At 45.5% G+C, this 10,946-nt stretch overlaps 1 pseudogene; it reads left to right on the top strand.

Moving 5' to 3' along the window:
* Window positions 1–5,833: 5,833 nt before the first annotated feature.
* Window positions 5,834–7,413, top strand: LOC147376488 (mitochondrial antiviral-signaling protein pseudogene; annotated as a pseudogene).
* The last annotated feature ends 3,533 nt before the right edge of the window (window positions 7,414–10,946 follow it).

The following is a 10,946-nucleotide window of genomic DNA, read 5'->3' as shown; positions in this document are numbered from 1 at the left end:
GCCAGCAAACCCAACAGCCTTGCTAGCCTTCTCTTAAAGTGCCCACAACCAAGTACTTCCCAAACTGCCCCGCTAAAGGCCCTCCAAAGATGCCCTGCTCCAGTGTCTTCCAGCTGTAGCCCTGGTCCCAGGGCTGCTGTGGCCTCTGCTGACTGTGACATCGGTGCTCCAGTTGTTGCCCCTGCCCGGGAGCTGCTTCCCACCTGGGCTCCAAGCACCACGTGACTAACCAGCAGCTCATGGACCAGCTCCAGCCCTTTGCTTCTCGTCCCTCATCTTGTCTACCCCTTGATGAGTCTCACTTGGGGGACAAGACCTCACCTAGCTACTCTGGCTGGGCTTGAACAGGGTCTCGAAGTTTGAACATGATTGCTCTGAATGAGCTACTTTGCTACAATAAATATTTCAAAATCCCTCTGGTCCTGTGCTTTTCAATTCATGTTTTCACTCTGCTTACCAAGTCCTACTCCTTCTCTCTGAGTAGATGACTGGGCTCTTAACTTTGACTGAAAAGGGGAAAACTCAACTTATCAAATGAGAATAAATTAATTTTTGAAAATAAAACAGAAGCAGACTCAGATACAGAGAACAAGCTAGTTACCATTGGCTGGGAGGAAAAAAAGGATAGGTGAAGGGGATTAAGAGGTAAAACTACTTGGTTTAAAAAAAGTTATAAAGATATAACGTACAGCACAAAGAATATAGCCAGTAGTTTATAATAACTTTAAATAGAGTATAATCTATAAAAATATTAAATCACTATGTGAAACTAATAATGTAAGTCAGCTATGCTTCAATTTTAAACAGCTTAAAATTCTTAAGGAACTCAGTAAAAAAAATGTTAAGTATCCATATGATTCATTTCAAGAAGCCTAAAATGTTGAAACATTACTGAAACAAATAAATCAGGGAAATACAGGTATATCAGGGAGGATCTTACTACAAGGATATGTTCAAATTGTTCCTTTAAATAATTCTTTTAGTGATTATTACAGAAAGTTTCCTTTTATGTAAAAAGACATGCATTTGGACATTATTTCTAAAATGCTTTACAATAAAATTTGATATTAGTCTATAAGTTTGTGCTCAGTCTTTGCTGCTGAGTTAGATGCTATTTGAAAGAAGATTTGCATGAAGGAAGGCCCTGGATTCCTTGAGTTTAGATGAAGGAAAGAGACAGCCATGCACTTAGATTCTTAGATCTTTCCTATGCATTGAGAGAGTTAAGAGAATTAAGCCCTTTGACATCCACAGGTTAGAACAGAAGCGCACTGTCTGGTGTCCAGTGGTCAGGAAGGGATTCGTTGTGTGGATCTTCACCATTCTGCCCTCTCTGCAGCACTGTTACACCTATTCACTGTGTGCTAGTAAACTGTTTCTAAAAGACATTATTTATGAAGAAACCTATTCAGACCAGATCAGATCAGATCAGTCGCTCAGTCGTGTCCGACTCTTTGCAACCCCATGAATCGCAGCACGCCAGGCCTCCCTGTCCATCACCAACTCCCAGAGTTCACTCACACTCATGTCCATTGAGTCAGTGATGCCATCCAGCCATCTCATCCTCTGTCATCCCCTTCTCCTCTTGCCCGCAATCCCTCCCAGCATCAGAGTCTTTTCCAATGAGTCAACTCTTCGCATGAGGTGGCCAAAGTACTGGAGTTTCAGCTTTAGCATCATTCCTTCCAAAAAAATCCCAGGGCTGATCTCCTTCAGAATAGACCGGTTGGATCTCCTTGCAGTCCAAGGGACTCTCAAGAGTCTTCTCCAACACCACAGTTCAAAAGCATCAATTCTTCGGCGCTCAGCCTTCTTCACAGTCCAACTCTCACATCCATACATGACCACAGGAAAAACCATAACCTTGACTAGACGGACCTTTGTTGGCAAAATAATGTCTCTGATTTTGAATATGCTGTCTAGGTTGGTCATAACTTTCCTTCCAAGGAGTAAGCGTCTTTACCCCAAGTTAAAGTGATAGGAGTGACATTATATATATATATGTATATATATATATATATATATATATATATATATATGGGCTTCCCTGGTAGCTCAGCTGGTAAAGAATCCACCTGCAGTGCAGGAGACCTGGGTTTGATCCCTGGGGTGGGAAGATCCTCTGGAGGAGGGCATGGCAACCCATTTTAGTATTCTTACCTGGAGAATCCTCATGGACAGAGAAGCCTGGTGGGCTACAGTCCATGGGGTCGCAAAGAGTCAGACATGACTGAGCAACTAAGTACAGCACGTGTGTGTGTATATAAATATATATATATATATATACCCTTATATTTTTAATATTTATCTATTTATTTAGCTGTTCCAGGTCTTAGTTGCAGCACGTGGGATCTTCAGTCTTCGTTGTGGCATATGCAATCTAGTTCCCGTGTGTGTGTGTGTGTGTGTGTGTGTATGTGAAGTCGCTCAGTCGTGTCCGACTCTTTGTGACCCCGTGGACTATAGCCCACCAGGCTCCTCCATCCATCCTCCATCCATGGGATTCTCCAGGCAGGAATACTGGAGTGGGTTGCCATTTCCTAGTTCCCTTAGGAGGGTTCAAACCCAAGTCCCTTGCATTGAGAGCTCAGTCTCAGCCACTGGACCACCAGAGAAGTCCCAGGAGTGGTATTCTTGCCCACAGAATTTATGTGAAGTCAGTGTCAGTTTCAGACTCTCACCAATTCATTCACATTTCATAGATACACACCCAATTCCTATCAATCATAAGATGTACCACCATTTTACATAACAAGAAAGAAGAAAATGCTCCCAACTCAATTATGAAATTCCAGCAACTATGTGGTGCATTCTGATTTCAGAGCTGTTAAAAATGTAAAAATGTGTGTCTTAGGAGATAAATTGAGATAAAGACAAAACCCATCCTCTTTAGGTCCACGCATATGTCTGTAAAGCTAGATGGCCTCCGTCAGCAAAGGCCCAGACCCTGTTCCCCGCAGGGGGCCAGACCTCTGCTCTCTGCTGGCTCACGTTTTGGCCAAAGCACCTCTTAGTTCTCTTCCCTTTCCTCTTCCTCTACACTTACAGTCCTGTGACGCTCTTTAGGCCCCAGAGGTTCTGCTCAGAGCCAGTTTCACTGTTCCCAAGGGTAAGGTCACTCTGAAAACCAGTCAAGAAAAATCACAGGTCCTGGGTGAGACAGAGGGATGGATGAGGGCAGTGTCAGAACCTCTCTTATTAGGAACGTCAGCACCAAGTTCTGAAGTGAACCTGGCCCTTGTAGGGTTCTCTCATGTGCCACGCTTCCTTCCCTGTTCCCCACGTGGAAGGTCAGGGCTGCCTCCAGGCTGTCCCTTTGATTCTCAAAGACCAGGTGTAGCTACAGCTGCAAGCCAGTCAGGACATAGGCTCTGAGGTCCCACTTCTCAATGTAACTGTCATTCCTTAGGAAACAGGAGAGTAAAATGATTGAAAACTTAGAAATAAAGCAAAAACAGATTTCTGAGCAGTCTTTCAAATTTATACTGCATGCTAATAACTAATCTTGTTTAAAGCTTTTTTTTAATTAAAGTATTTGAAGAAGGGCATTATTTTATGTACTCCCATCTCATTAAGAATTTTCCACACATTGCTGTGATCCACAAAGTCAAAGACTTCAGTGTAGTCAAAGCAGAAGTAGATGTTTTTCTGGAATTCCCTTGCTTTCTCCATGATCCAACAAATGTTGGCAATATGATCTCTAGTTGCCCTGCCTTTTCTAAACACAGCTTGTACATCTGGAAGTTCTTGGTTCATGTACTGCTAAAGCTTAGCTTGAAGGATTTTGAACACAGCCTTGCTAGCATGCGAAATGAGGGCAACTGTATGGTAGTTTAGACATTCTTTGGCCTTTCCCTTCTTCGGGATTGGAATGAAAACTGGCCTTTTCCAGTCTTGTGGCCACTGCTGAGTTTTCCAAATTTGCTGACATATTGAGTGCAGGACTTTCACAGCATCATCTTTAAGGATTTGAAATAGCTCAGCTGGAATTCTGCACCTCCACTAGATTTATTGGTAGTAAAGCTTCCTAAGGCCCACTTGACTTCACGCTCCAGGATGTCTGGCTCTAAGTGGGTGACCACACCATTGTGGTTATCCAGGTCATTAAGACCTTTTTTGCATAGTTCTATGCATTTTTGCCACCTTTTCTTAATCTCTTCTGCTTCTGTTAGGTGCTTACCTGTGTGGATCTCAACAAACTGTGGAAAACTCTTAAAGAGCTGGGAGTCCCATTTCACCTTACCTGTCTCTTGAGAAACCTGTATGCAGGTTAAGAAGCAACAGCTAGAACAGGACATGAAACAACAGACTGGTTCAAAATTGGGAAAAGAATTTATCAAGGCTGTATATTGTCACCTTACTTATCTAACTTCTATGCAGAATACATCATGCAAAATGCCAGACTGGATGAATCACAAGCTGGGATCAAGATTGCCGGGAGAAATACCAACAACCTCAGGTATGCAGATGACACCACCCTAATGGCAGAAAGTGAAAGAGGAACTAAAGAGCCTCTTGATGAGGGTAAAAGGGGAGAGTGAATAATCTGGATTAAAACTCAACATGAAAAAAATTAAGATCCTGGCATCTGGTTCCATTAGTCCACGGCAAATAGAAGACGGAAAAGTAGAAGCAATGACAGATGTTATTTTCTTGGGCTGCAAAATCACTGAAGAATATGACTGCAGCCATGCAATTAAAGATGCCTGTTTCTTGGAAGGAAAGCTATGACAAACATAGACAGGGTATTAAAAATTAGAGACATCACTTTGCCAACAAAGATATGAATAGTCAAAGCTATGGTTTTTCCAGTAGTCATATACAGATGTGAGCGTTGGACCATAAAGAAGGCAGAGGGCCAAAGAATTTATGCTTTCAAATTGTGGTGCTGGAGAAGACTCTTGAGAGTCCCTTGGATTGCAAGGAGACAAGCCAGTAAATCCTAAAGGAAATCAACCCTTAATATTCATTGGGAAGACTGATGCTGATGCTGAAGCTCCAATATTTTGGCCATCTGATGTGAAGAGCCTACTCATTGGAAAAGACCCTGATGCTGGGGAAGATTGAAGGCAAAAGGAGGAGTGGCTGAGGATAAGATGGTTTGATAGGAACACTGACACAATGGACATGAATTTGAGCAAACTCTGGGAGGTAGTAGAGGACTGAGGAGCCTGGCATGCTGCAGTCCATGGGGTTGCAAAGAGCTTGACAAGACTTAGTGAGTGAACAACAACTACAAATTATTTTACATAGCCTATTTATTATTTATTAGATGTAACAGTTAGATTAGTTACTTTATTAGTTAGATTTATCACATTATTAACCTAACTTTAACTCTGCAAAGTTAAATTTACTTCATAAGTGATTTCTAAGTTGCAAAACCTTGTGCACACCAGGACCCAGGGGAAAGGAGCAGTGACCCCACAAGAGACTGACCCAGACATGCCCGTGAGGGTCTAGGAGTCTCCAGCGGAGGTGTGGGTCAGCAGTGGCCCACTGTAGGGTTGGGGGCATTGAGTGTAGCAGGTGGGCATGGGACGTTTTGAAGGAGGAGGTCGCCCTTATCTTCAGTACCTCCACCATAGTTTGCCTTCAGATCAAATAACAGGGAGGGAACACAGCCATGTCCATTAACAGAAAATTGGATTAAAGATTTATTAAGCATGGCACCACCCATCAGAACAAGACCCAGTTTCCCCCTCAGTCAATCTCTCCCATCAAGAAGCTTCCATAGGCAGGCGCAGCTGAAGACAGGTCGCCGGGTTGCAGCTACTCAAGCCTTTATTCCTCTCAGTGCATCCACCCTTCATGGGCCAGAGCCCTCTGCCACTTCAGAACCCAGACAGTGATGATGTTTGCCGAGGACAAAACTTATCAGTATATCTGCTACCATCACAGCAATTTTTGCAATGTTCATGTTCTGGATATTCTGCCTCACCTGTCCTGCCTCACAACAAGTGACCAGGACCAATTTCGGGCCTCCTATGAGCGCTGGGGGAAACAGGGCACCCTCTGGGACCTCTTCAACAGTCTTCGGCAAAAGAACGGCTGGGTGCATTCCTTCATTGGGGCGCTGAGGGCCTGTGAGCACACTGGTCTCACTGATGAAGTGGCCCGTGTCTACCAGAGCAACCTGCCACGGAATCCAAACCACCCTCCAGCCCCACTGGAGCCACCATCAGTTCCTGCTGAGATTCCAAGACCCTCCACACGTGCTGTGGCCCCCAGCATCCCTGGCAATGGCCACACAGAGTACGAGCCAAGTTACCCTATGCCTGTCCAGGATACCCAGCCACCAGAGTCCCTGGGAGAGAATTCAAAGCCCCACAAGCATCCCATTCTGGGGCTGTCCTGAAGAGGCTGGGTGGCCCCCTGGAGCCCTTGTCTGACACGGTGGCCCTCAGCACTCTGACCTCCAGTGTACATCAGGAGCAAGACACAGAACTGGGCAGTACTCACACAGCAGGCGTGGTCTCCAGTTCCACATCACTCCATGGGCCTGTGTCTCCGACTGTCTCCTTCCAGCCCTTGGCCCGTTTTACCCCCAGGGCAACCACTTACCTGGACCCTCATTGTCAGCTCCATCTGTTGGCACCTCCTCCTCCTCCACTGGCTTGACCTCTGCAGGAGGTGCTGGTGACCAGGCTGAAGGTACCATCTGCTCCAGTGGAGCAGGGGTACCCAACAACCCTATGACTGCCAGCAGTGTCCTCCAAGGTGCCCACCAACTCAGCATTTAGCAGCTCAGTGCCTTCCAAGTTGCCCACCAGCTTGAAGCCCCCTAGTGCAGTGCCCACCAGTCTAGCACCATCCAGATTGCCCATCAACTCAGTGCGTTCTGGCATGGTGCCACCCAAAGTGCCTACTAGTGGGATACCTGACCACAGGATACCTGCAAGCACAGTGACCAGTAAGGTGCCTGCCAACACAAGGCTCACCATCAGGAGGAGCAATAGACTCATGAAGAAGACATCTGCATCACTAGTGCCCACAGGCACTGCCAATGGAGGCACATCACTCTGGCCAGACAGCAGTTCTGACTGCTGTGGCTCAGAGCTGGAGCTGAGCAAGCCTGGCAGGCTGGTATCTAGGATGGACAGCCAGCCATTCTCAGGCTGTTCTGCAGATCTCACCATCAGCCACAGTAACTCCCTGGGCATGGGGCCTCACAATGCCTCCGAAGAGAACAAATATGTGTTGAAAGACACCATTAGGATCCATGAAAACCCCAGAACCTCCATCCTGGGGGATAGCCCCAGGACGCACACTACCCTGGAATTCCAGGCAGAGGAAGAGTTGGAGGAATTGCCTGTGGTCAGGACCATGCCCTGGGCTCCGTGGCTAGGGGTGGCCATGGCTGGGGCACTTCTAGTGCTCCTGGCTTCACTGAACTGGTGGTGCCTACCCCAGTGAAGCTCCTGGGTCCTTCTTGCCATTCATTTTCTCTTTTCCCCATGGTACATCTGCCTGAGTCACAGAGCTCAGCTGTCTCACCACCCTTGACCCTTTTTTCAGGGCTGGCAGAAGCTGGGTCAGAAGGGAGGCAGGGGGCCATAGGCCTAGTCTTTGCGGGCAGTATTTCTGTCCCATCTCATGCTCTTGGTGGCTCCCCCACCATCCTTGGCTGACCAGGCCCTGGGCTGCTCCTGGTGCTCCAGTCCTCGCCCAGCTGGCCATCTGGTTGTTGCCCTTAACCTCTGGAGAAGGTGCTCCCATCGAGGCCTTATCCCTCTTTACCCAAGTGCAAGAATCAGGAGGTGCCACTGGGGATCACAGTGGGTCAGAAACCTTCCCCATCCTGCCTGGTCCCTGCAACCAGTAGATGGGGTAGGGGACATCTCTCTAGCCCCCAGTGGCCCAGTAGCCCCCTGAAGAGCAGCAGGGAGGCCCATCTTTAAGGACTTAGTCTCCTGTCTCTCTCATTCCCCTCCCTACCACACAAGGATGGGAGGAGGTCCAGAGATTCCCATAGACCCCTGGGAAGCCTGATCAGGTGTTAGACCTGAGGAGCACCTAAAGAGCCCCTCTCCAGCCTCCTCATCCCAGTCTCTGTTCTCTTCAGCTCCCTATGGGGATTGGAGAGGGAGAACCTGCAGGACAGAGCTCAGGCCAAGGTTTGGATTTCAGCTCCACCTCTTTGTGGGCTGTGTGGCCTTGGCAGATAATCAGACTTCTCTCGTCTTGCTTACCCATGTGGACAATGAGGACTGCATCTCATCCTTCACTGAATTCTCCTGAGATTGGAGAATACAGATCTTTGTCAAGTGCCTGGTCCAAAGCAGGTGGCCGCTAAATGCTCCTCTCACCTTTCCCTGCCTAGCCAGGTAGAGATGAGGGCATGAGAGGCACAGTGCCCAGTGGGTAAGTATGCACCGCTGCAGTGTAGGGTAAGTGAGGCCCTGTTCTGTCTCTTACTAACTCTGTGCTCTTGGGCAAGGTGTTAATCTGTCTATGCCTCAGTTTTCTCACCTGTATAATTGGTATGAATAGTAAAATTATATAGATATACAGGTCTTAGTATTGTGAGGATTAAATGAGTTTATTTATATAAACCTTAACAAAAAAAAGCTTCCATAAGCCTCTTATCCTTCTCCATCAGAGGGCAGATAGAATAAAAACCACAATCACAGAAAACTAACCAATCTGATCACATGGACCACAGCCTTGTCTAACTCAATGAAACTATGAGCCATGCTATGTAAGGCCACCCAAGATGGACGGGTCATGATGGAGAGGTCTGACAGAATGTGGTCCATTAGAGAAGGGAATGGCAAACCACTTCAGTATTCTTGCCTTGTGAACCCCATGAACACTATGAAAAGGCAAAAAGATGGGACACTGAAAGATGAACTCCCCAGGTCGGTAGGTGCTCAATATGTTACTGGAGATCAGTGGAGAAATAACTCCAGAAAGGATGAAGAGACGGAGCCAAAGCAAAAACAACACCCAGTTGTGGATGTGACAGGTGATGGAAGTAAAGTCCTATGCTGTAAAGAGCAATATTGCATAGGAACCTGGAATGTTAGGTCCATGAATCAAGGCAAATTGGAAGTGGTCAAACAGGAGATGGCAAGAGTGAAAATCAACATTTTAGGAATCAGTGAACTAAAAGTGATTGGAATGGGTGAATTTAACTCAGCTGACCATATATCTACTACTGTGGGCAAGAATCCCTTAGAAGAAATGGATTAGCCATCATAGTCAACAAGAGTTTGAAATGCAGTACTTGGATACAATCTCAAAAATGACAAAATGATCTCTGGTCGTTTCCAAGGCAAACCACTCAATATTACAGCAATCTAAGTCTATGCCCCAACCAGTAATGCTGAAGAAGCTGAAGTTGAATGGTTCTATGAAGATCTACAAGACCTTCTAGATCTAACACCCCAAAAAGATATCCTTTTCATTATAGCGGACTGGAATGCAAAAGTAGGAAGTCAAGAAATACCTGGAGTAACAGGCAAATTTGGCCTTGGAGTACAGAATGAAGCAGAGCAAAGGCTAATAGAGTTTTGCCAAGAGAACGCACTGGTCATAGCAAGCACCCTCCTCCAACAACACAAGAGAAGACTCTGCCCATCACCAGATGGTCAATACCAAAATCAGATTGATTACTTTCTTTTCAGCCAAAGATGGAGAAGCTCTATAGAGTCAGCAAAAACAAGACCAGGAGCTGACTGTGGCTCAGATCATGAACTCCTTATTGCCAAATTCAGACTTAAATTGAAGAAAGTAGGGAAAACCTCTAGACCATGCAGGTGTGACATAAATCAAGGCCCTTACAATTATACAGTGGAAGTAACAAATAGAGTCAAGGGATTAGACCTGATAGACAGCGTGCTTGAAGAACTATGGACAGAAATTCTTGACATTGTATAGGAGGCAGTGATCAAGACGATCCCCAAGAAAAAGAAATGCAAAAAGGCAAAATGGTTGTCTAAGGGGGCCTTACAAATAGCCGAGAAAAGAAGAAAAGTAAAAGGCAAAGAAGAAAGGGAAAGATATACCCATCTGAATGCAGAGTTCCAAAGAATAGCAAGGAGACATAAGAAAGCCTTCTCAGTGATCAATGAAAAGAAATAGAGGAAAACAATAGAATAGGAAAGACTAAAGATCTCTTAAAGAAAATTAGAGATACCAGGGAACATTTCATGCAAAGATGGGCTCAATAAAGGACAGAAATGGTATGGACCTAACAGAAGCAGAGGATATTAAGAAGAGGTGGCAAGAATACACGAAAAACTGTACAAAAAAGACCTTCACAACCCAGATAATCACGATGGTGTGATCACTCACCTAGAGCCAGACATCCTGAAACGTGAAGTCAGGTAGGCTTTAGGAAGCATCACTATGAACAAAGCTAGTGGAGGTGATGGAATTCCAGCTGAGCTATTTCAAATCCTAAAAGATGATGCTGTGAATGTGGTGCATCCAATATGACAGCAAATTTGGAAAACTTAGCAGTGGCCACAGGACTGGAAAAGGTCAGTTTTCATTCCAATCTCAAAGAAAGGCAATACCAGAGAATGCTCAAACTACCACACAATTGCACTCATCTCACACACTAGCAAAGTAATGCTCAAAATCCTCCAAGTGAGGCTTCAACAGTATGTGAACCGTGAACTTCCAGACATTCAAGCTAGTATTAGAAAAGGCAGAGGAACCAGATATCAAATTGCCAACATCCGTTGCATCATTGAAACAGCGAGAGAATTACAGAAAACCATCTACTACTGCTTTATTGACTACACCAAAGCCTTTGACTGTGTGGATCACAATAAACTGTGGAAAATTATGAAAGAGATGGGTATACCAGACTACCTGACTTGCCTCCTGAGAAATATATATGCAGGTCAAGAAGCAACAGTTAGAACTGGACATGGAACAACAGACTGGTTCCAAATCGGGAAAGGAGTCACCCTGCTTATTTAATTTATATACAGAGT

This window comes from Bos grunniens, chromosome 3 (genome assembly GCF_055505025.1).
Source record: "Bos grunniens cultivar Pamir isolate PY7600 chromosome 3, Bosgru_T2T1.0, whole genome shotgun sequence".
NCBI classification, from domain to species: Eukaryota; Metazoa; Chordata; class Mammalia; order Artiodactyla; family Bovidae; genus Bos; species Bos grunniens.
This window is presented reverse-complemented; position numbering and strand designations above follow the sequence as displayed.